General features: G+C 45.1%; 1 protein-coding gene across 4 annotated transcripts in view; it reads right to left on the bottom strand.

Annotated features, from left to right (window-relative positions):
- TBL1XR1 (TBL1X/Y related 1) overlaps window positions 1–15,234 on the bottom strand; it is a 169,665-nt gene extending 154,431 nt beyond the window's left edge. For 2 of the 4 annotated variants that reach the window (XM_055126367.1, XM_055126368.1), the window contains exon 1: window positions 14,802–15,232. The gene's annotated coding sequence lies outside the window, so the exon portion shown is untranslated. Of the gene's footprint in view, window positions 1–14,801 lie in introns of all 4 variants that reach the window. The other 2 variants (XM_055126369.1, XM_055126370.1) reach the window with 2 other exon arrangements.
- Window positions 15,235–24,918: the final 9,684 nt, after the last annotated feature.

Below are 24,918 nucleotides of genomic sequence, written 5' to 3'. Positions count from 1 at the left end.
AACAAACCAAGAAGAGAAACAACAAATAATAAAACATACCCACATACAAGCCAAGAGTTTACAGATGTGAAAAATTAAATTATTTACTTAAATAAATATACTGCAGGAGGTGGAGAGTGCGAAGATGAAGGCCCTGACCTTGCAGGACGCCAACCCTGGTTCAACCCCCAGCAGTACAGGAGTCCCGGCCCCACTCCCAAGCCCAACATCTCAGAATACAGCACTGGAGGCTTTCAAGCACCGAGGGGAGGCCTTGGGGATCTCTCAGCACTGCCAGGAAGGCCCGGGCAATCCCTGGCACCAAGGAGCAGCACTTCATCCTTGTACTGAACCATCTGTCTGGTTGTCCAAGAATCACTATCACTAGAAGAGGGCCCCGGTCCTCCTGAGCATTGTTTGGGTGCATCGCTATCATTCCCCCAAAATGACAAATACAAAAAGGGGAAAAAATGCATCCAACTGACCCCGATTCAATTCCTGGCACCAAATATAGTCCCTCAGCACGGCCAGGAGTGACCTCTTAGCATAGAGACTGGAGTAACCAACTCCTGAACACAGCCAGGTGTGGTCCTCCCAAAAAATAAATGTTTATAGAAGGAAACAAAAATATTAGTATTTAAAATTATCTACCAAGATCAGAGTGATAGTACAGAGGTTAGTTAAGGCACTTGCCAAGCATGTGGCAAATCGTGCTGGAGCCTCAGCCCCACATAAGGTTCCTGGAGAGCACAGTCAGGGGCTCCTAAGCAAACAAAAATAAACTAAAAGCTATCCTTGGTACATTTTGAATCTGCTGAACTTCAACATTTACTTTAAGTAGAAATATTTCTTAAAATATTGGTGAAAGCACCAGAGAGAAAGTGCAGGGATTAAGGCACTTACTTGCCTTGCATGTGGCTGCAGTGACAATGTGACAATGTGTCAAGCCTCAGCAAGGCATATGATCCTTCTGAGCATCACTGGATGTGGCCCCTGAACACGGAGCCAGGTGTGCCCCTTCCCCCAAAAAAATCACCAAAATACTATGGAAATGATATTCCCTCTTACAGCAAATTTTGGATTTCCAAAAGCAGTCCAACTATCTCCCAGAGATAACTATCTCCCAGAGATGACTATCTCCCCTAAAGAAAAGTAGTAAGTGGAATGAAGGAAAAATATGGGTCACCTTTCATTCTGGAACATTTAAAATAACAGAAGAATTACATATCCCAAAGTCTTCTGCTCAGCCTCTCTTCTGAACACCCAATAACCTTAAATTACCCTGTATCTTCTGTAGGGAGATGCTGAGATGTTGCCCAGAGAGGCTGTTACCATCATCACCCATTGCTCCTTCCATCAGTGATTCTCCTCTACCTTCCAATTCTGCCTCATCGCCATTAAATAAAAATCTAACACCTTTGCTGGCTACATTCAACCAAGAAACACAAGGAAAAATGCAGCATGTTTCTCATGCTAAAATGTGAGTATCAGTAAATTAGGATAAGAGAAGATCAACATGAAGAGCCAATCTGAGCCACAATCACTTGTTACAGCCCGGGTGGTTTAAAGGGGCAAAAGTTCAAGGAGTGTGTGCTATTCTGAGCCCTGGAGGAAGGCTCCTGGTCAAAAAGAATGGCATCAGCACACACCGAAGACCAAGAATTAAGTATCAGGAGAGAGTAAAGTAGGGGCCAAGAGGACAGGGGCCCAGGGGAAGGGAAGAGATTACAAAAACTGAACCGGAACCGGTGAGGCAGCTGACACCATACACCAACTCAGGGGAACTGCAGGGTCAGGTCAAGGTCTTCCTTTGTCTCTTCAGTGGCTACTCCCACTGGTCTCCATGACCATGGTGCCCCAAGAACTTCACCTAAAGCTCCCACATGCAAAACATATTCTCTCGCGGCCAGAATAAGAGTCCAGCAGGTAGAGCATCTGCCTTGCACTCAGCCAACCTGGTCCGATCTCAGCATTCCTTAGGGTCTCTCCGAGCCTATGCAGAGCCAGAAGTCAGCCCTGAGCACTGCCAGCTGTAGCCCAAAGACCAAAATAAATAAATAAAATAAAACTATTCTCGCACCCTCTGAACTAGCTCCTTGACACCGTACTTCTCTTACCCCATATTCTGAGCATACACATTGTCCCTGCAAATGCTGAGCGCTACAGAACACGGCATTAGATCATCAGGCATACTCGCACTTTTTTGGGGGGGGCGGGGGGCGGGCAATGGGATTCACACCCGGTGGTGTTCAGAAGCTGACTCCTGGCTCTGTACTCAGGGATCACTCCTGGCTGTCAGGGTTAAATGTAGTGCCGGCAGCAGAACCCCGGTCAGCAGTATGCAAGGCATACATTCCACACTCTACCAGGCTCTGGCTCTCACAACCCTAATAGCGCGAACACAAGTCCAGTATGTGAAAATGGGTGAATCACTGTCTAGTTTTAGCTCTGAACCACCCTCAAAAATGCAAGTTACTGTATGAGAAAACCTATACCTTCAAGTCTCATGGACTTATTTCAACATTTTAACTTATTTCAACAGTTTATTATTACACTCTGTACCAAATGCTGACAATGAAGATGGACGAAAACTATTCTCAAGAAAAGGCCTTGCCAAGTGAAACAAGCATCAAAAATAACTCTCAAGGAGAGGTCTGGAACAGATGCTAGAGCAGATCACTAGTGGTCATAGGGCACATCAGTTGAAGACTGAAGGTCACTGAGGTACCCAGAAGAAAGCTTTCCCGACTGTATCACCTCAGGTGCTGAGGCAGCCGGGACAGTGTGGTTCTCGGGGGTTCCCATCATGGAGGGTCTAGAAGATGGCCTGAGGGCTTAAAGCACTTCTCTGGCAAGCTCAAGGCCTTGAGTTCAACCCTGGTGGGACCCTACATGCTGAAGTGACATGCACAGCTCTACTGTTTGGAAACCCTAGAGAAAAATGACCCAAAGGATGACACAGTGGCTTAGGACACATTAAGGACAAGCAGAGGTCCTGAGCTTTATCCTGTGCATCTGCCAAGGCAATTCCATGCACTCATGGTCTGGAGTCCCCAGTTAGGGAAGGGAAAAAAAAAAAAGTTTAGTCTTCAATCAAACAGTGTATCTTTATGTAGTAGACTCCTCATGGCACTTCAGTTTTGAAACAATCTATCCAAACTTCTCTAGAAGAATACAGGTAACCATTGTTGCGGAGCCAGGAATACAGCTCCGCAGTGTGGCCCTGCATTTGACTTCAGGCGGGACAGAGAGGTTGAAAAAGAAAATTCAGGATGATGGTTACTCCTTGGTTAAGAGGAGAGTCAGTTGAATAGTCACGGAGGAGCAACCGGGAACCCAGAGCTGGGCACAGCCCTTGAGCACTGCCAGTGAGCTTGCCCCATCAAAGAAAAGCAGCACTGCTCTTGAAGGAAAGCATTCAGGGCTCTCAACCCAAAACTCTTTATAAATCCCCCCCCCAAAAAAAAAAAAATCTTACTTGACACTCACTTGCAATCAAGGTCCTTATCCTCTGTGTCTTTAATGAATACATTACTAAAGGGGAGCACTGTAACTTTAGAATCCTAATGTAGCCTCACGGTACTACCATTAGATGGTAATACCAACAAACATGACTTATCTATGTTCAAGCAGTCAAAATAACAATTTAAGTTTAAGTACTGATTCTAAGTCAGTAAAAGTTATTCCACCAGTTTCAGACCACAGCCAGTCTATAGGTAAAAAGGGAAAAAGTGCTAGGTTAAAAAATTGCAAAGCTACGCTCTATGATATTTTCTAAATTTAATTTAGCAAATCATAAAGTTACTACTTACAAAATTAAGAATATTGAAAATGAGCACATACCAAGTGTTAAGGACAATATCACTTTTTGAAAAAGTATTTCTGCATGTCTATAATTCCTGTGTTCTACTTATTTCTGAGAGCCCACGTCAAAATTCAAGTAATATTTAACATGCCTACTTAAGCTGACTGATACAGCCAAGCAATCAGCACCCACTAATACTGTGTGATGTCCAAGAGGTGGAGAAAAAATAGATTCCATTACAGAGAGCAAAAGCTTTTTATAATAAAGGCAGTACCCTTTTGAGGGCAACCTTTTACGGATGTGGCCAACATAAAATCTAACTGTGAAAATATGTAACTGAAGCCCAGCAAAGCTACAGTAGACATTCTCATTTGAGAGTGAACAACAAAGAACTGCCACCAAAGGCAGCTCACAGTCAGAATTCTCTGAATTGGAAATTCGAACCATCCCATTCTCTGTAGCCATCACAGGAAGCCATGACAGGTTTACAAGGGAACTTTACTTTTCTGCCTGTCTCTACGGCTATTAAGCGCTGCAGTTAGCAAAGGCACAACGTAGCAGCTAGCACGAGGAATGTGCCATGCGCCAGACCTTCTGATAACTGCTTTACATGCATTCGCATTTCCATCCAACCATGGCTACATGAAGCATTACCTCATTTTACTCCCATTTTTCAGGTTGGAAACCAACTGAAATTTCCCAGATCCATACAACTAAGAAGTAGGGGGTGATGACAGAATTCAAAGTGGAATGCCTGCCAAGCAAGGGACACTAAGCTCTTCTCCACAGTAAAGAGCTTTTCACCTTCAAGTGGGGAGTTTACTACCCAAGACCATAAAGAAACTCTTCCCGTCCTGCTGATGGCCAAAAGACAGACACTGCTCTCTAAAACATATGCACATGTATCTTGGCAAAGACTGTTTAAATATTAACAAGAAAATCAAAAACAGAGGGGCCAGGGCAATAGTACAGAGGGACAGGGCACCTGCCTTGCACCCAGCTGACCCAGATTCCATCCCAATTACCACATACGCTTCCCAGAGCCCGGAGTGAACCCTGAATGCAGAGCCAGGACTAACCCCTGAGCACCACTGGGTACAGTCCAAATATAACAACAAACAGTCAGAAACGTGACTAGACAAATAAAGGAATGATTCACACAAAATTTTTCTCAACAGGTATAAAAACTGAAGACCTCTATGACAGGACATAAGGAAATCCAAGTTCAAAGAAAGAGGGTCTTAGTTTTTGCACAAGAAAGGAAAACAAGGGAGCCAGACAGATAGTACAGTAGACAGGGCATTTGCCTTGCATGCAGTCAACCCAGGCTCCATTCCCAGAATTCCATGTGGTCCCCTGAGCCTACCCAGCGACCATAATAAGTACAGAACCAGGAGTAAGCGCTGAACAGTCAGGTGTAGCCCAAAAACAGAAAAATAAAAGCTAATACAATGATAGCAGGCACTTCTAATCTCAATCTAGAATTTCAAAGATGTACTTGATTGGGTCAGAGACAGCTCCGTGGGCTGGAGCACATGTTTTTGGTTTGCGTTTGTCTGGCTGGGGGGAGGGGAACTAGAGCACATGTTTTCATGCAGGAGACCCAGGCTGAATCCCCTGACACCCTAAGGACTAAGTTAAGACCTGCCAGATGTGGCAAAACACACCATGTCCCACCCCAGCACCTCCCACCGAAAGGTACACTTATCAAGGAAGAGATGAAAAGATGATTTAGAGAAAAAAAAAGAAAACATCACTTCGATGGGGAGAAATTTATTTACATAGCATTTGTCATTTATATCAGTGCAAAAAAAAAAGGTTAATAGTCACATAGCGCATCAAAAATTTCACACACAGGATAAATTCTATCCCACAAAAAAAAAAAACTATTATGCAGAAAGAGAAAAAAGAGATTAAGGAAATTCATTCATTACCTACTCCCATTACCTTATTTCAGAAACCCAAAGTAGATGACCCAATTGCTTTATACTGTGAGTTAATGATGTTAATGACATCTGATAGCCCCCGAATAGAAATGGAACAAAATTAGTATGCTTTACCCAATTAGCCTGCTCAAATTAAGAGGAAAGCATAAAACACCTCTTCCTAACCCATAAGCTGTGCTCTATTAGCAATTGACAGTAGCCACCAGAATATGCTTTAACTATGGCAAGATGTTTGCTAATTCTCGTGTCAAGTACTGTCTATTACTCTACATAGAATTGCACATTTTGTCTTTATATACTCAAAAGTAAACTTCCCATTTATCCCACTAAAAAATTGCACTAAATTGCAGTGTCACAAAGTTTTAGTATCAAAATTGACTATTAACGGTTGAATGAATAAGCATACTTAGGTAACATTTCAACTGATTTACTTCAGAGGAATTTCTAAAAGCTAAATGAATTGTTTGTATAACTATGGCTTAGTAAAAAATGACCTATCTTACTAATATTGAATCCTTGTAAAATGCTACCATCACGTTGATATGTAGAAAGAAGAAAAACACGTATCACCACTTAACAATTTAGTCACTGATGGCTTTATTATAACCCCTATCATTTGGTGTGCTGAAATCTGAACATTCAGAAAGAATTTAGAAAAGTCCTATTAACACTTTCAGTATCATATAAAATAACAACAAATAGATTGACCTTCAGTTCTTAAAAATACTTCAGCTTTTGTTCCAAGTTTTACCTTAGGGTTCCATTTTAAGTATGTCTTCTATTAAAAAAACAAATTTCTAGGCTTGCTCTTCAAGCCCCATGCTCTTTCTTGAAACCCCTCCCCCGAGCTCCCCTCCCCCCTCCTTGCTTTTTCTTACTCTGGAGAAGTCTATATTCTCCCTGGAACACTATTCCTCTCCTTCTCTCCCCTCTCATCTTTCGAAGTAAATTCTGTTTAATAAAAACTCTCTTCTTAATAATAATAATAATAATAATAAAAACAGATAACTAGCCTACCCCAGGAGGGTCTATCCACAGCACCACATTCAGTTCCCAGAGCCCACCAGGAGTGATCCCTGAGCACAGAGCCAAGAATAAGCCCTGAGCAGAGCCAGGTATGGCCCAAAATCCAAACTAAGAAGTTTGGGGGCCAGAGATAGCGCAGGGGTTAAAGTGACTGCCTTTAATCCCACCAACCCTACTTCAAACCCCAGCACCTTTACAAAGGATTCATAAAGCACTGGCAGGGATTGATTACCCCTGAGCAAAAAGGACAGAAATAGACCCTGAGTACTTCAGAGCTTGACCCAACACCCTCCCCAGAAAAAGAAAAATTAAGATTGGATGTCCTAGAGCACAATTTTCTAAAATGAAAGAGTTATTCCATATGATTCTGGAATGATGATCTCTGAACCTTGCTTGCCATGTCCTCCTGGACTTTTTTCAAATTCTACCTCCTTTAAGAAACTTTTGGTAAAGAACAAAACAAACTTCACAGTTTAGATATTAATCTTCCTTGTTCGTTCTCAAACTATTATTTAGTTCACATAAAACTTTTCCTTAATCTGAATAGTCTGTTTACTGAAATTTAACTGGTCTTCTAGAATGACATTTCAAGTTTGAGTATATTAATTCTGAGTTAATCTACATTCTCAAAAAAGTAAGGTAACACCCAATTCATCTCGCATGACACAATTGAAATAATGCTGAAAGCTTGCATTTTTCAATTCTAAACATAAAATATTTTGAAATAACATAATATTAAACTATTCCCTTCAGAATAAATTTCCCCAGTTTTGACATGACACAGCCTTACCATAAAATCTTCATAAGGGGTTGGGGACATGGCTTAGAGCACATGCATCACACATGTGAGGCCCTGGTTTAGATTCCCAATGGGTACGTGGAGAGGAGGTACCCTATTAGAGGAGATGGTTAAAATGACCACTTCAGATAAATTACACCAGGTGAACACTGTAACAGATACTGAAGATGAACACATTCATCGCAACGGCTGCAATGTTAATGGGTTGGGATGCTATCACACACTCTGCGAATTAAAAACAGTCTTACAAAAAGGCACACTACAAAGTACAGAGCAAAAAGCCTGAGAAATTCCAAAACTTTATATTACATTATACCTGTTGGAAGTATAACCAAATAAATCCGGTAGTGTGACAACTAAACTAGGTTTTCCACCAATCTTGTGGCTACTATTGCACAACTGTGGACAAAACGATACCCATTTCCATTCCATTCTAAGTTTTTACTGATATTCTTTCTGCCTTGTCAACAAAAGCAACATTAAAATTCACATTAATGGTGAATTGGGAATACAGCACACCTAAAATTTTCAAGGCCAAATTCACTAAAAATGGAAAAGGAAGCCTATCACTTATTTTAACACGAGCCCTAGAAAAAAAGATATTTTAACGTGAAGGTGGCATAACAAAATCAAAAATTCTGCCCAATTCTCTTTTTTTTCTTTTTTTGCTTTTTGGGTCACACCTGGTGATGCACTCAGGAATTACTCTTGGCAGTGCTAGATAGACCATATGGGATGCTGGGACTCGAACCCAGGTCAGCCTCGTCCAAGGCAAACGCAATACCCGCTGTGTTATGGCTCCAGCCCCTCTGCCCAATACTTTGATCCTTTCAAGAAATTTAACATGTATTTCGGGTGGTGAGGCACATATGCACAAATCAAGGAAAAGTTATAAAACCCTTGATATTCATTAAATGCAACCAAATCTCGTGTAAGGAGTCAGGATACCTTAAAGTTTTCATAGAAGCAGCAGGTCTGAAAGGAGGAAGAGGGGCGGGGGAGATAGCACAGAGATTAAGAGACTTGTATGTAGATGACCCCAGTACAATTCCTGGCACCACACACTCCCCCTCCCCCCAACACACACAGCACACCCTCTAGCCACAGCAGAGCCAAGAGTAGGCCCTGAGCACCACCAAGTGTGACCCAAAGGACCCCCACCCCAAAAGGCAAAAGAGTAAGTTCTAGCGTAAACAAAAATACAGCAAAATTGCAATTGTAAATAGGCAAGAAATCCAGTTAGGGATGAGTGGCAGGGAAAGCTGAAAAGCAGAATGGAGCCTTAAAGGCTGACTCACGTATAGAGAGGCATAGCCAGAGGGACAGAACAGTTGTTAAGGCCTTGTTTTGCACCAGGCCTCCCTGGGTCCAACTCCCAGGACCCCATATGGTCCCGAATCCACCAGGTTGAGCACAGAGTCAGGAGTAAGCTCCCTGGGCATCGCCAGTGTGACCCTCCCCCCAAAAAAAAGAAGAGTATGAACAAGAGTTGGCAAAGGGAAGCCATTAGGGGTTCTCCAGCAGAACCGACATTATGAAACCACTATTTTAATGAAATTACCCTGTCAGTGGTTACAGAAGATAGAATTAAGAAGAAAGGCTGCTCAGGAAAATCAACTGAAAAATTTAAAACAATAATCCACACCGAAAACTGCTCACTCACTGACAACAGCTGATTGCTAATGAAACTGGCTGACAAGTCAAACACTGCACCTAAATCCCTCTCTGCATCCCCTTACTACTTGAACCCTGGTTTCTTTGGTATTAAAATCAGAGTATCAACTACCCAGAATGTCACACGTACCTTTCAGAGCACTAAGCTCAGACACGGAGAACTCTCTTGGTAGTTAGAATTAATGTTGAATGGACTGGGACAAGAGCGCAAAGGGCAGGAGGGCATGTGACAGCCCCAGGATTTGTTCCTGGCACCACTTGGTCTACAGAGCACAGCTGGGAGGACACCCCCCACCACCACCACCACCTGGGTGTAGTCTAAAACCAAATAGGAAAAAACACTGAACTAATAAGAGAAGGGGCTGGAGTGACAGTACAGCGGGTAGGGCGTTTGCCTTGCATGCGACAACCTGGGTTCGATTCCCAGCATCCCATATAGTCCCCCGTACACCACCAGGAGTGATTCCTGAGTGCATGAGCCAGGAGTAACCCCCCTGCATCAAGAGGTGTGACCCCCCCCCCGAAAAAAAGAGAAGAAAAGAGCGAGAGATGGAAGATGGGGAGAGATGGAAGGGGGAGAGAGAATAAGACCAGACTTAGAAGATATACACAAGATAATGTCATTAACATAATAGCATTGTAAATCACAGTGCCTCAAAAAAATTAAAAACAACTTAAATAAAAAGCAGATTATATATATGTATATATAATATATATAGGCTGGAGCGATAGCACAGCAGGTAGGGTGTTTGCCTTGCATGCGGCCGACCCAGATTTCATTCCTCCGCCCCTCTCAGAGGGCCCGGCAAGCTACCGAGAGTATCGCGCCCACACGGCAAAGCCTGGCAAGCTACCCATGCCGTATTCAATATGCCAAAAACGGTAACAACAAGTCTCACAGTGGAGATGTTACTGGTGCCAGCTCGAGCAAACTGATGAGCAACGGGATGACAAGGACAGTGATATATACATATATATGTACACAAACAACTTCCTAGTAGACCTGTCTTGATTAAAAATGTGGAAGAAATGAAAAGTCAAAGACAGAAAAAAACAATAACCTATTTGAAGGAATCATCTCAATATAAAAAGTATTTTAGATATTACAAGATCAAAAAACTGTAACTTTTCAATTTAAAGAATTGTTGAAATGTTTTTAATGCAAAAGTTCAGGTCAAATGACCAAAAAAAAAAACCCAGCAACAAAGGCAAGCCAGAGATCCACCACCACCTACAACTTGATACTGTTTCCACTTAGTGTTAAAAATCCAATCTAAATTGAAGGTATATGTGCAAAGCACAACTTTGAAGTTAAACAAAGTTACACTATGAGTATTTTGCAAAGGAATTTAAGAACTGAAGCTGTCAACGTCTTTTTATGACCTATGAGTTCACTAAAGTGCATACCAAGCAAAACATTATACAAAGAAGCAAACTTCAAAACCAATCCCACCATTATCCTAAATAGTTTACATTTCTAAGATACTACTTGTATGTCAAGTATCTGAGTGAGCACCTTATTTAGATCTTCAACTCTAGTTTCCTATCCCAGCTACAGAGGAAAACACTGCAACACACGGGTTCCTCAAGCTCCTGTAGCTTAAGAAGGTGGAGCCTTGGTTTGAACTCAGATTAAGTTCTCCCCCAAGGACGCAGGACCAAGTCACAAAGCTACACAAAAAGCTAAGTTTTCTTCTGTATGTCTCAGAAACTAACATCTCAGTGTAGTTAGGCAAACCCTTGTTTCTTCTTACAGACCTAAAACCGTATTTTCTTGTTTCTGCTGGCAATACTTGGAAGACCATTGTCAATGTTTTTTGGGCAGGGAGAGGGGAGCAAGGGGCACCACACCCAACTAGTCTCAGGGCATACTTGTGGCTCTGTGCTCGGGGATCACTCTGGGGGAGGAGCCTCAGGGTATATGGGTGCAGGGAATCAAACCCCCAATGGCTAGCACCCTACCCACTGCACTATCTCTCCAGGCCCATCAGCTACTGTCAATTTTAGGGAAGGAAGAAACTACAGCAGTTGACGAGACGGCATTTTACAGTAACAATTTGAGAAATTTAAGCACAAAGACCGGTTAAGTCCTATGAATTTTGTTCATCCGTCCTATCCCTTACCTGGTCCGATCAATAGAGATGTCCAACTACAGAATTACAAATTTGATTAGAAACACTAATTTTTCCAAGCATGTGTACAGATAAGACTAACCAAACTACTGGAGAGAAACTGGGAAAACTACAATCATCTTGAAAATACACGGACTGTAGGACTCAGAGGACCAAGATTTGAATTGTAGTGCGTCACCCATTTTGTGGCCTGGGACACACTTAATTAACTTCTGATTCATTGCCCACAAACCGAAAGCAAAGGACCCAGTACTATCACCTGAGCTATAAATAAACAAGTTCCTCACACCTTTCCTAGAGCATGGCCCAGAAGAGTCCAATTCCAGCCACAGTGACAGGCAAGCTCCTTAGGAACAGCTCAGCCACAGTGTCTTTTTAATCCATGCTTCCCATGGGATAAAGCAGTAGACACCACCACAGTCTCCAAACTGGGCCATTCGCTTAGCAGCTCCACAACCCTGGGGCCATGGCCTCTGGATACCAGGAATCTGAACAAATATCTCAGTGTTAGCTGTTACACATTTTTGTTTTCCAACAATTTATACTGTATGTTATTTGTGAAATGAGTCAAATTCACAGGTACCAGAAAAATGCAATGTCCCAGACAGTGCCACTATTTCTGCCACCTCTCCCATCTGACTTACTACCAACTCACATTCCTCTCAATTCTTTTTATATAAATAGGACAAGAAGTGAACAAGCTCCATGAGTTATTTCTACTAACCTCATCAAAATCTGTCAAGTCACAAATTATTTGTCAACAATGCCAGAGTAAACTGGTGGAGTCCTTTGTCATCTGACAAGGTTATACTTCTATTCCATTGTCATATAAAAACAAATTTATTCAACAGGTTGTCATTCAAAAGGCTCATTAGTCTCATCTCTGTATCAGTAATCCCTATATTTATATTAAGCTCCTGCCCTTTTTGAATATTAGCGCAAAAGACTCCCAACACATAGGAAGCAGTTACTTTTTGCATTCTCAGTAGACATGTATTGTGGTAATCATGATAAACCTTAATCAGATGTTAAAAAACAAGTAACAAAGATTCCAGGGCACATGTTTTTAAAAAAAAAACAACACCAAAACGTTTAACTTCTTAGAAGCAAACAAAAATAAAAAACCTCCCCAAGTGGCCACTAAATTTATCATGTCTCCATATTAATAATCAAAGCTCGTGTATGTTCGAAGAAAAACGTCCCACGAACCAGTTTCACAACAATTTTATGTCCCTAAGAAGTTCCTTAATTAAGCTATTTAACATGAAAGTTTTTGAGGTTAAAAACTTTCATGGACACATTGTTTTCATTGCTCACACCCTAAGTATTTTGTTCCACAGGTAATATTTAAAATGACAGTCATTTGCTAATTCAACGACTGGAATAAAAATATATAACAACGCAGGACAACAAAACTGGAGGGAAATCACCTAGGAGGGAAACCTTGATGAAAGAAAAGTATACACCCGTCACACTCCTATCCACTCTCAGACATATTTTTTCCTTGCCGTCACTCCTCCACAGGTAAATGCTATTTCCAGAATCCTCAAATGAAAATTTCCGAAGCTTGCTTGCCATGAAAACTCCCTTGGTACAACCCAACATACACACTGTTTTCATGGAGACAAAGCTACTTGAGGTTCCCTAGACTATAAACTTGTTAAAATGATGAAAACATACAGTTCCCAGGAAGTCGGGATGACTGAAATACACCAATGTGATAGGAATTATGTGTCACAAAAATAAAAATGAAACACACCGGGAAAGCCAAAATGTCACTAATGTATCTTAAATGTGTAGCCAGGATATTTACTGCCAATTTGATTTAGGTAAGCACATGAAAACACCATGAGGGGGGGCTTATACTAGCCAATCTGATAAAGGAGTAAAGAAAAAAACTGGAAGAAGACGACTCTTTCATGGGGGGGGGGAGGGGATAAGCCATTCAGACTAAAAATAACCTACATTTCACCCACCATATTTTATTAACAAGCTTGTTTAGATCAGCAGAAGGTTCTCGTGGAAACAAGAAAAACCAACAGTAAACTTCCCCGAGTCAACTGTAAATTAAAGCACATTGGAACTAAAACTTCACCTCGGTGCCTGCACAAGCCCCACGTTTCAAGTCAACTCCGGACCTAGAGGAAATCGAGTTTTCCAGCGGAGTCGGAGCCCTAGCCATTTGCAACGACCAAATTGTTTCAGAGAAAGTTGTGAACAAGGGGAGCGAAGTCGAGAGCCCCGACGACCCCGATTTTCCATGAAACGCGCCGTTCTCACAGCCTACACTGCACCCCGGGGGCCCCTGCAAAAGTGCCGTCTCTCTGAGCAAATTAGGAACTTCCCCCGGTCCCGAACATGTTAACACACGCAGGGCTGCCCTCCAGCTGCCGGGGAAGAGGAATGTTTCACTTACATAAAAAGTCTGCTTCGGTTCGAACACCGACACCGGTGGCAAAGAGGAAGTTCCCGAGAAGCCACCCTGGCCACAACGTGGCCTCTCCACGGTCAGGAAAGGGGGCTCGGGGCCACCCCGAACTTACCGGGGAGCCGGCAAGAACTTTGCCAATTCCCCGCTCCGGAGCCCAACTTCCAAAGCGGCCGGAGGCTGCCCGCCGGGGTGGGGGGGCCGCCCCGAAATGACCCACCCGCACGGGCCCCGGGTGCCGGCCGGCCCGGGCGCGCCCCTCCCCCGCCCGCCCGCCCGCCCGGCGCCCCCGCCCCGGGACGCGCAGCCCCAACAGCCGTCGCCGCCTCCCCCTGCACGCCGGGCCGGGGTCGCCGCGCTCGGGCCGGACCCGGAGCCCCGAGCGCGCCGCACTTTGCCATTTGCCGCGGGAGGTTTGCACCGAAGAACAGGCACCGAGAAGCGCCCTCTCCTCTGCTAAAAATAGGTTATAAAGGAGTCGGCCTCATGATGGCTCCTTGATTCAATTTGCTGCAAATTCTTTCCTGAAAGCCTCCCCGCCGCCGCCACCACCACCCCATACAGACACAAACACACACACACGCACACGCACACACACTCACGGGGGGTGCAGAGGGGTGCTTCCTTGCACGAAGGGTGGGCGAAGGGGGAGAAGGCCGAGGGGCACATTTTCGGGAACAACATAATAAGGGTGAGGATCCCCCGCCCCCCCCCCCAGAGGGGAGAGGGTCAGGGCTGGACAGGCACGTGAGCGTCTCCGAGGCGCCGGCGAGGAAAGGGGGGCAGCGGGGGAGGGGACACCCTAAACGCCTGGCCCTGCCTTCCCCTCCCCCACCCCGGCCCCAGCTCCCCAAAGGGCCAACTTGAAAAATGCTGGTTCCACTGGCGCCCCTCCCCCGCCCCCCTCGGCGGCCCGGCGCCCCCCGCCCTCCCCGGGCCGCCTCCGCCCCGCGCCCCCGGCCCGGGCCCCGCGGCCGCCCCCCGGCCCCGGGGTCCGGCCCCCCGCGCTTACCTGGAAACGGTGGTGGCCTCCGACGCCGCTCCCCCCTCCCGGGAATGGAGGCACAAGGAAATTCCCCTCCTCGCGGCCGCCGCCGCCGCCGCCGCCTCCAACCACCCCCAAAATAACCCCTCCGGGGGGTGAGAGGCAATTATAACCCCGGCGAGCGGAGGGCGCGGGGGATGGGCGCGGGCGGGGGCGGGGAGCGCGGCGCGGGTCCCCAGGTGGCGAGCGGAGGTGCTCCCGCCGCGGGGGGAGGGGCGGGGGCGCACGCGGCCGGCGGCGGGGGGGGCGGCGCGCGGGGGAAGGGCGCGAGCGGGGAGAGGAATTGAGGCAGAAGGTAAAAGCTGTTACTAAGGGAAAGAGCCAAACGGTTCGGAGCAGCCAACGGCTCAGACACTCCACACTGGGGAGAGCGGAATGGGGACCAGCCAGGCACAAATGAGCTCGCGGGCCCGCGGCGGCGGCGGCGGCGGCGGCGGCGGCCGCGCAGCAAAACAAACCCGAGCGGCCTGCGCCAGGCGGGCGGGCGGGCGGGCGCGCGGGGGAGGGGCCGGGGGGAGGGGCGCGGCGGCGCGGCGGGGGGGAGGGCAGGGGCCGCCTCCGCCCGCCCGCCCGCCTCGCTCCCGCCCGCCGCGGCGCTGGGGGTGGGGCGGGGGCGGCGCGGTGCTTTTTCGAAAAAAAAAAAAATGCAGAGAAAGAAAAGCCCCGCGGGCGCTCCGAGGCGCCGCTGGCCGCTCGGCCGCCCCGCCCCCGCCCCGAGCGCCGCCGGCCGCCGGCCCGGCCCGGACAGGCCAACTTTGCTGGGGAGGCCGCGTGTTCGGAGCCGCTGGCCCCCCAGCACACCCCGCACCCGGACTGCACGTGCGCGCGCGCGCGCGCACACACACACACAACGCGCGCACACACGCACGCACACACACAAGAGCTCGCACACACTCACGCATGCACGCACGTACACACACTTGCACACACGCACGCCCTGAGCAGGTGTGAGGAGCGCGACGCCAGCGGGCGGTGTCCACCCCACGTGGGTGAGGGGGGCGCAACACCTTTGTGTGCAGTCCATGTTTGATGTGTCTGCGCCCCCCCCGCCCCCCCCCCGTGTACCTAGAAAGGGCACCGGGGGCTGGCTCAGAGAAAGGCGTTCTCCAAAAGACGGCCCCGGGTCTGGAGAGAAAACACGCACGCAGGAAAAGGGTTTCCACGAGGAAACACACAAAGCTGGAACTGGAGTATTGAGGGCCCAGTGGACTGGGAATCAGACAGAGGGTGGTATTTATCGTCTGGGTGGGTCTGCTGGAAAGGTTCCGTGGATCCGTTCCCATTTCGCAGAAATAAAAGAATGTAACTCTGTTTACCAAACACATACCTCTCTGGCACATCGACAGAAGTTGATCCACTTTGTGTACTTTTTGCATGAGTGTAAGACATCCAGGCACTAAGGAGAAACTTAGTGGTAATGTGACAATCCAACAGAGTGAGGGAGTTCGGTGGGTGATTTTTATTACTAGTATTATTATTAAGGAAGGCACCTCAGTTTTTGAATTAGACATGTTCATCTCTTCAAGGTCCTTGGAGAACAGGGAATGGGACCTTTTAAGACCTTTGTATGATCCTAGGACAGGAAAAGCCGCTACTCTTCCGTTTTAGATATTAAGGAAACCTTTTTGTGATAATTTCCCATTATTACTGTCTTCAAAGAAAAATAACATTTTTGCAACTTTGCCAAGAGGTCGTTTGTATGTTTTCATCTTATGTTTGGAAATAGGTGTGATCATTATTTTAAAGCAGTCGCCTTTTCCTACCAGTAGCAGAGACCAATTTTCACACCGAAAAATGAAAAGTTGTTTTGAAGAGACTTTATACATCAGAACCCAGAGTGACCTAACCAGTTCAAGGGGAACTCTTTTGGCCAATGTTAAAGGCTTTCCCCCTCCTGCCAGGGGACCCCTTGCTTGTCTGGAAGGGGAGCCACAGAGAACGTTTCTGCCCAAAATTGGAGGGAGAGGGAACACAGGAATAGCATCAGAGGAAAGGGGGTGGAATTGAAAACTCCAGAACTTCGAGAGTTGGAACCTTAAGGTGGTTTGTCCTTAGAGCTGTTTTCACATATGAAAGAGGGAATGTTAGATTAAACAATGTCACCCGATGGGAATTCAGATAACTGCAGGTTTCCAAAACACTGTTGAGTGTACAGGGAAACAGCACTAAGAAAGCCAGTCTTGCATTTAGAAAGATGTCAAAGAGAACAGCAGAACTACAGCTCTTATTTCAGAAGTCAATAGAGTGTAGGTGCCAGAGTGATGGTACAGCTAGTAGGGTGCTTTCTTTGCGCACGGCTGCCCCAGGTTCCATCCCTGGCATCCCATACGGTTCCCTCAGTTTGCCAGGACTGATTCCTGAGTGCAGAGCCAGGAGAAACCCATGAATGAGCACTGCCAGGTATGGCAAAAAAAAAAAAGTCAAGAGTGTACAATTTCCTGTTTTTTTTTTTTAAAAGGTTAATTAATGAGCATATGTCACTAAATAGAGTCTTCTTTTCAATAAGTAAGTGATCACAATACAATTAGGATTGATTATCTGAACCACCCCGGGAAACAAATCTATCGACTTAGATTGTTCTAGAAGTTTCACATTGTTCCACAGAACATACATCTTCTCCAGGAAGCGGCTACTATAAAATCAAACCACTCGTGTAGTAAATGAGCATTTCCCAAGTACACAGATTCTTACTAGGTCCCCTCCTTATCTTGTGCCCTCCACGCCCTTCAAACTGATCTCTAGCCCTCTCTTTCCACAAGGAAGGGCCTATACTCCCTCAGGTTCAGATGATTGAGGGCTCATCAAACTGAGGTTCTTGTAAACCTATGCTCCAAGCTGCTACCTTTCTTAACAGAAGTTCTTATCACTGTTGTAGCACTTATGATAGCACTGTCATCCCATTGTTCATCGATTTGCTCGAGCGGGCATCAGTAATGTCTCCATTGTGAGACGTCTTGTTACTGTTTTTGGCATATCGAACATGCCACAGGTAACTTGCCAGGCTCTGCTGTGCAGGCGGGATAGTCTTGGTAGCTTGTTGGGCTCTCCGAGAGAGACGGGTCAGCCGAGTGCAAGGCAAATGTCCTACCTGCTATGCTATCGCTCCAGTTCTTTCACAACCATAATAATTTGGGGGGGTTAGTTTTGCCTTTTTGGGGGGTCATACAAGAATTACTCCTGACTCTGCATCAGGAATTACTCCTGATGGTGCTTGAGGGACCATATGGGATGCTGGGAGTTGAACTCAGGTCGGCCATGTGCAAGGCAAACGCTCTACCTGCTATGCTATAGCTCCAGCCCCACAACCATAATAATTCATATACTTGTTTACATCCATGTTGTTTATTACAGGTGTTTTTGTGCATAAATTAATCCATTCATTTCAATATCATTGTGGGGACCTGTGCTATGAATGTGTTCCAGTTAGTTGCACCTCAACTCATTGCTCCCTGAGGAAACTAGTACTTTGGGGGCTGGGGGGTGTGGAACAGCACTAAATGTGGAAATCCCTTGATTCTCCTAGTAAAGGGCTTTCCACTGCAATCATGTTTTGTTTTTGTTTTTTATTTTTTTTTCATTTTTTGTTGAATTATCATGACATGTGGTTCCGAAGTTGCTCATAATTGGGTTTCAGTCATACCATGTTCCAAACCCTACCCTTCACCAGTGCACATTTCCCATCACAGAGTCCCCAGTTTCCCTTTTCCCTTTCACCTCCCACAGCCTCCCAGTCTACCTCTATGGCAGGCTCATTTCTTCATTTCTCTTCTCTCTCTCTCTCTCTCTCTCTCTCTCTCTCTCTCTCTCTCTCTCTCTCTCTTTCATATCATGTTTTGTGTTTTGATCATTTTAATTTTTATATTTGGAACCTATCTGAAATGACATTGTGTCTTCAACATGAAATGTTCAGAGAAATTAACTGCCGTGCAAAGGTCACATTTATTATCACTCTGCTTTGTTGTCCTGCCAACATATCCTTTATAGGAGATCAGAGGACACATTCAAGAAATTCAAGCAATCAATGGTCACAGGGGTGAAGAAAAGACAAAGTAACAACTATTGTTACTAGCTTTGTCTGTTCTCAAAGCCAGAGATCTGCTGGTTTGGCTATAAATGTTAATATGTTTCTAGAAAGGAGAAACGATTCTGTTACTAAGAAATTTTTTTAAAAGCAAGAGGTCACATTATTAAGGAAGTTCTCTTGAACTTTCCAAACTTGTTACTCAACAAAGAGAAACATCATACCAGTAACTGTTACCAGAAGTTACAAATATATTATAAAATAACCAAACGAATCTTGACTTGTTTAATTTCAGTAATTTTATACCCAGGGGTGTGGTATGACGAGATAACCTACATTTCTACAACTTTCATCACTCAGGAAATGGAACTTTTTTGAGTTAAAGGGATTTAATCCCAGGCCTAGGGGATCTGGTTACTCTGTATGTATTTATTTATTTGCTTAAAGCCCCTACGCCCACTCCCCATGTTTTAAGTTGTTTACATTAGCTGATCTATGTGATTAAAGTGTTTAAAACGAACTTAATAGCATGAGAAGGCAATTTGATACCAAAAATATTATCCTGGTAGGATGGCTTTTAATAGTCTTTCCTCAGCCAGGAGCTCTGGCTTTATTTCTACAGCATTTGTCCCCCACCCCCACCTCAGTGCCTGGCTGATACCCTGAGATTCGTTTCTGTTTCGCTTTGACTCAGCCTGTTCAATTCTTTGTCTGTGGTTCTTGCAGCTCCCACCTCTCGCCATCCAGAGTGAAGCACATCTCGGCCACACATCACAAGATCTTAGCACACAAGCTCCTTTTCTCCATCTGTGCTTAGCATGCGACCTTTCCTCTTCAGGGCTAACCTTGTCACAGTTTTCCATGACACTGTGACCCGATTTCATTACAACAATGAACTTTACTTGGGAGTCTTCATTTAAATTACAAAAGACGCACACAACCATCTTAGAAGTATTTCTGCCTCTCTGGTGATGGAAATAGCAGGTTGTATCCTGCCTTTGTGATTCAGACAGAACAGAGAAGCAACCACACAGAGTGGATTGCTGGACCAGTCACTTACACTGCCCGGCTCTGTTCTTCCCCAGGACTGCACCCCCAGCCTTGCATTATGTCGATGGTTTTGTTATGCATCCATTCAACAAATATTTATTGAATGCTTAGTGTGCCAGGCACTCTTCAAGACGCTGTTTACAGTGAACCAAACAGAATCCCTGCTCATGGAATTTTACATTCCAGCCCTGGCGGGTGGGGGGTTGGGAGGACAGACAGACTTCAAATAAGCACGTGTCTGCATTTGGCTATAGTTTGAGTCCTACAACAAAGAGAGTATAAGAATGGCTTGAATGATACCTACCCGGCAGGGCCTACCCATGGAAGTGGTTTTCCCAGGTTGAGATTTATCCATTACACACCTGATGTGCTGAGACCTGCAATTTCCCCAAATGTGGGAAAAATGTGGCATAATTTGTGGTAATGGTGTGAACCTCGTTCATGCTATTCCCTAAGAAAGGGGGTTGGGTGGGTTGAGCTTGTATCACTTCACTTGTATCACTTGTCATCCCGTTGTTCGTTGATAAGTTTGAATGGGCGCCAGTAATGTCTCCATTCTTCCCTGTCGAGTGCTAGTGTAGCCCAGAGGCATCTGCTCGCTCTAAGAACATGAAGAACCTCAAACTGTTCATTCAGAGTCTTGACAAAGAAGTCTGACCATCTCATAGGTGGACGGCCACACAGTCTTTTGACGTCCCGTGGAATCAGGTTGGTAACTGCCCTAGTCCAGCAGTCGTGTCTGGCCTATCTGATGTTTGATGCCTTGGCAAACGAGACAGCGTCCCTGATTCCGACAAAGGTGGGAACTCTGGGATTCCTTCTCTCACTTGAGTGAAACATGATATTCCAAGCATAACTTTTTCGATTCCTCTTTGGGATACCCGAATGGCGTTCTCATCCTGTGTTCGTAGGGCCCAGGTCTCTGAGGAAGAATGGTGGAGTGGAAATAATGTTCCGGAGCCAGAGATTCTTCATTCTCTTAACCACTTCTTCGACACTCTTGAATGCATTCCACGCAGCTCTCTTTCTCCTGTGCAGTTCAGGTGCCAGGTCTTTTGTCATGTTGAGTTCTCGACCTAGATACACATAACTGCTGCATTCGGAGATGCTTGTTCCGTTGAGGGCAAATGGGACATCAGGAACCAGTGCGTTTCTCATGAACACTGTCTTTGTGAGATTCAGCTGCAGTTCAACCTTTCCACACCCAAAGTCAAAGTCCGCCAGCATTCATGATGCTTGACTGATATTTGCTGTTATGAAAACAATGTCATCAGCGAAGCAGAGGTGGTGTAGTTGCCGACCATCTATCTTCACTCCCATTCCTTCCCATTCCAGTCATCACAAGATGTTCTCAAGGGTGGCACTGAAGAGTTTTGGTGAAATGGTATCATCCTGCTGAAACTCTCTCTTTACGTTGATGATCACTTCTTTGTAGAATGGTGAGATCCTGGTGGTGAATCAATAATGCAGCTCACGGAGGATCTTGATGTACTGAGTTTGAAGGCCCTGTTTGGCTAGGGCTTCGATGACCACTTCAGTCTCAACAGAATCAAAGGCCTTCTTTTAATCGATGAACATTAGACAGAGTGGCATCTTGAACTCTCGAGAAACCTCAATGAACTTGGTCACCGAGTAGATATGGTCAATCATGCTGAATCCTTTTCGGAACCCGGCTTGCTCACATGGTTGTCCTTCTTCTAGTGTTCTGCCAATCCTATTCAGGATGACTCGAGTGAATGACTTGTAGACAACGGACAACAGGCAGATCGGGCGATAGTTGCTGATGTCATGGATGTCTCCCTTCTTGTACAACAGGATAGTTCTGCTGGTTTTCCATTGGGACGGAACCTTGCATTCGGACAGGTAGCGTGTGAAGAGACGAGTCAGTGTATTGACAAGTACTGGCGGCAGATTCTCCAGGTGTTCAGGTCTGACCTTGTCTGGACCAGGTGCTGTATGTGTCTTTACCAACGAAATGGTGTGTTGGATTTCAGAAGGGAGAATGCTGGGAATTACATATCTGTCCTGCAGAATTTGGTATGTGGGCAGGTGGACATAGCTATCAAAGAGATCCGAGTAGAAGTCGTGGATAACCATTTCCATTGCCCTTCTGGAAGATGTGATAGATTGGGTTTAAGCAAAATTAAACTACTCCCCTATTTAGGTAGGGAGATGGCTTAAAGGACTGGAGCATACATTTTGCATATTGAAACCCTGGGTTGATCCCCTTGCCATATGGTTTTCTATTCCCACCCCCAAGCACTGTTGGAAGTAAACCCTGAGCCCAAATGTTTATTAATTTTGTTTGGGGGGGCCACACCAGCTATGCTCTCAGGGCTTCCTCCTGGCTCTGCTGTCAGGGACTTCTCCTAAAAGGACTTGATGGATCCTGTAGTGCCAGGCTCAAACCCAGTTGGCCACACACAGTAGTAGTACTACCCATTGTACTACTCCTTAACCCTCACGAAGCACCACTATTAGGTTATGTTGTAAATACTATTTCCACCATTCATTGAGTATGTCACCAAGCATTACTAAAATTGTTACTTTTAGGGGCTGAAGCGATAGCACAGTGGGTAGGGCATTTGCCTTGCACGCGGCCAACATGGGTTTGATTCCCAGCGTCCCATAATGGTCCCCTCGAGCACTGCCAGGAGTAATTTCTGAGTGTATGAGCCAGGCGTAACCCCTGTGCATTGCCGGGTGTGACCCAAAAAGCCAAAAAAAAAAATTTTTTTTTTAGGGGCTAGAGCAATAATACAGCAGGTAGGGTGCTTACCCTGCCTACAGTCAACCTGGGTTTGACTCCCAGTATCCCATATGGTCCCCTGATCACCAAGTAATTCCTGAGTGCAGAGCATTGCCAGGCATGGCCCAAAGAGAAAAAAGAAAAAAGATTGTTAGTTTTAGGTTGGAGAGAAAATGGACTACACATTGGCCCTTCATGCGGCTGACCACAGTTTGGTACCTCGCACCTCATAAGGTCCCCAACCTTATGGGGAATTATTCCTGAGCCCTGCTGGGTGTGTCCCTCAAATTATTTGTATTTATATTTATATATGTATATATTTGTTTCTTTCAAAATCTAAAGGTATAAATAGTAATGTCCTGGAACTAGAAAATACAGCAGGTGGGACATTTGCCAATCAGGGTTCGATCCCCAGCATTCCATATGGTCCCCTGAGGACTGCCAGGAGTAATTACTGTTGTAGAGCCAGACATAACCAATGAGCACTTTCAGATAGGACTCCAAAACAAAACAAAACAAATTTCAGTTTGATAAATTTCAGTTTGAGTAAGTAAGCTAAAGTAACTTATCTATAAATGACAAGACAAAGATTTGCACCCTAGGCTGAGTGCACAGTGCACTGCTTTTGCCCTGAGGAGGTCAATGCAAGAAGAACTGAAGATTCTTCAATAATAATTCTTCCATCAATGCAGAAAAATGCAAAGTTAAAAAAAATAAAACAGGAGAAATTGTGGGAACTACATCTAAATCAGATTTTTATGACCCTCTCAGAATGCTCGGCAAGCTACAGAGAGGATTCTGCCTGCACAGCAGAGCCTGGCAAGCTACCTGTGGCATATTCGATATGCCAAAAATAGTAACAAGTCTCACAATGAAGACATTACTGGTGCCCACTGGAGCAAACAAATGAACAATGGGATGACAGTGCTACAACAGTGCTATAGTGTTACATTTTCTAGATCATAATGGCAAAAGAAAAGCTTCTTGAATAAACATCTGGTTATAATCAGAGTCAGATTCTCTCCATTGCGCTCTGAAACTATTAGTGTATTCTGCTGATTATGTAAGGATGACCTTTGGCCCCCCAGGTCTACCTCTTCTCTGCCATCACATGACCACAGGGTATGGAGTGTTTTGACTTTGGGGGCATAGGAGATAATATACACTAATGTAGTTTATTCATTGTCTTGGGAGCCACAGCCACAAGTGCTCAAGACCTAATCCTGTCTCAGTGCTCAGGGGTCACTCCAGCAGTGCTCAAGGGACTATAAAGTACTGAGAATCCAAACTGGTCCTCTGGTTCTAGCCCACTGAACAATTTAGTCCAAGTCAACCTCATTTTATCACAAACTTGGAAACTTCATTTCAAACTTTTGATTTCAAATTATATATATATGATTCTTTTAAGAGAATGTTAAAATTTTAATGAATTTTGATTAATTGAATTCTCTTGAATTATTAACTACATTTAACATTGAATATACTCAATTTTCTTTTTCAGATTTCTTCTGATGTGGTTCACTCTTCACACCTGTGTTCTCCCTTGAACAAGTATCTTATGTGGTTGTTCCTGCTTCTAGTTCACCTAAGCCCATGTTTTCTCTTGAACCCATCCTTCTCTCTTTCTTTCCCCTCATATCTTTCTTTTTTTTTTCTTTTTGGGTCACATCCGACAGGAGTTACTCCTGGCTTTGTGCTCAGGAGTTACTCCTGGTGGTGCTCAGGGAACCATATGGAATACTGGGAATTGAACCTGGGTCGGCCGCATGCAAGGCAAATGCCTTACCTGCTGTGCTATTGCTCCAGCCTCTCCCCTCATATCTTTCTAAATAACTCTCAAAAAATATTATCTTGGGGGCTGGAGCGATAGCACAGCGGGTAGGGCGTTTGCCTTGCACGCGGCTGACCCGGGTTCTAATCCCAGCATCCCATATGGTCCCCTGAGCACCGTCAGGGGTGATTCCTGAGTGCAGAGCCAGGAGTGACCCCTGTGCATTGCCAGGTGTGACCCAAAAAGCAAAAAAAAAAAAAAATATATATATATATATATATATATTATCTTGCTTCACCAAAAAAAGAAAAACTTCAGTTGTTCAACAAACACTAGATTACATATAAATAATGCTAATAAATATGACAGACTATAAAATCTAATGAAATAAAATTTTCTTGAGTATCACAAAAAATGTTTCCATATTTAATTAGTCATATAGTTGTCATTGAAATTAGACACTGAGGGGCTGGAGCAATAGCACAGCGGGTAG

The sequence above is a fragment of the Sorex araneus genome, chromosome 2 (assembly GCF_027595985.1).
Source record: "Sorex araneus isolate mSorAra2 chromosome 2, mSorAra2.pri, whole genome shotgun sequence".
Taxonomy (NCBI): Eukaryota; Metazoa; Chordata; class Mammalia; order Eulipotyphla; family Soricidae; genus Sorex; species Sorex araneus.
Note: the sequence above shows the minus strand (reverse complement) of the source record. Positions and strands in the feature narration are given on the sequence as shown.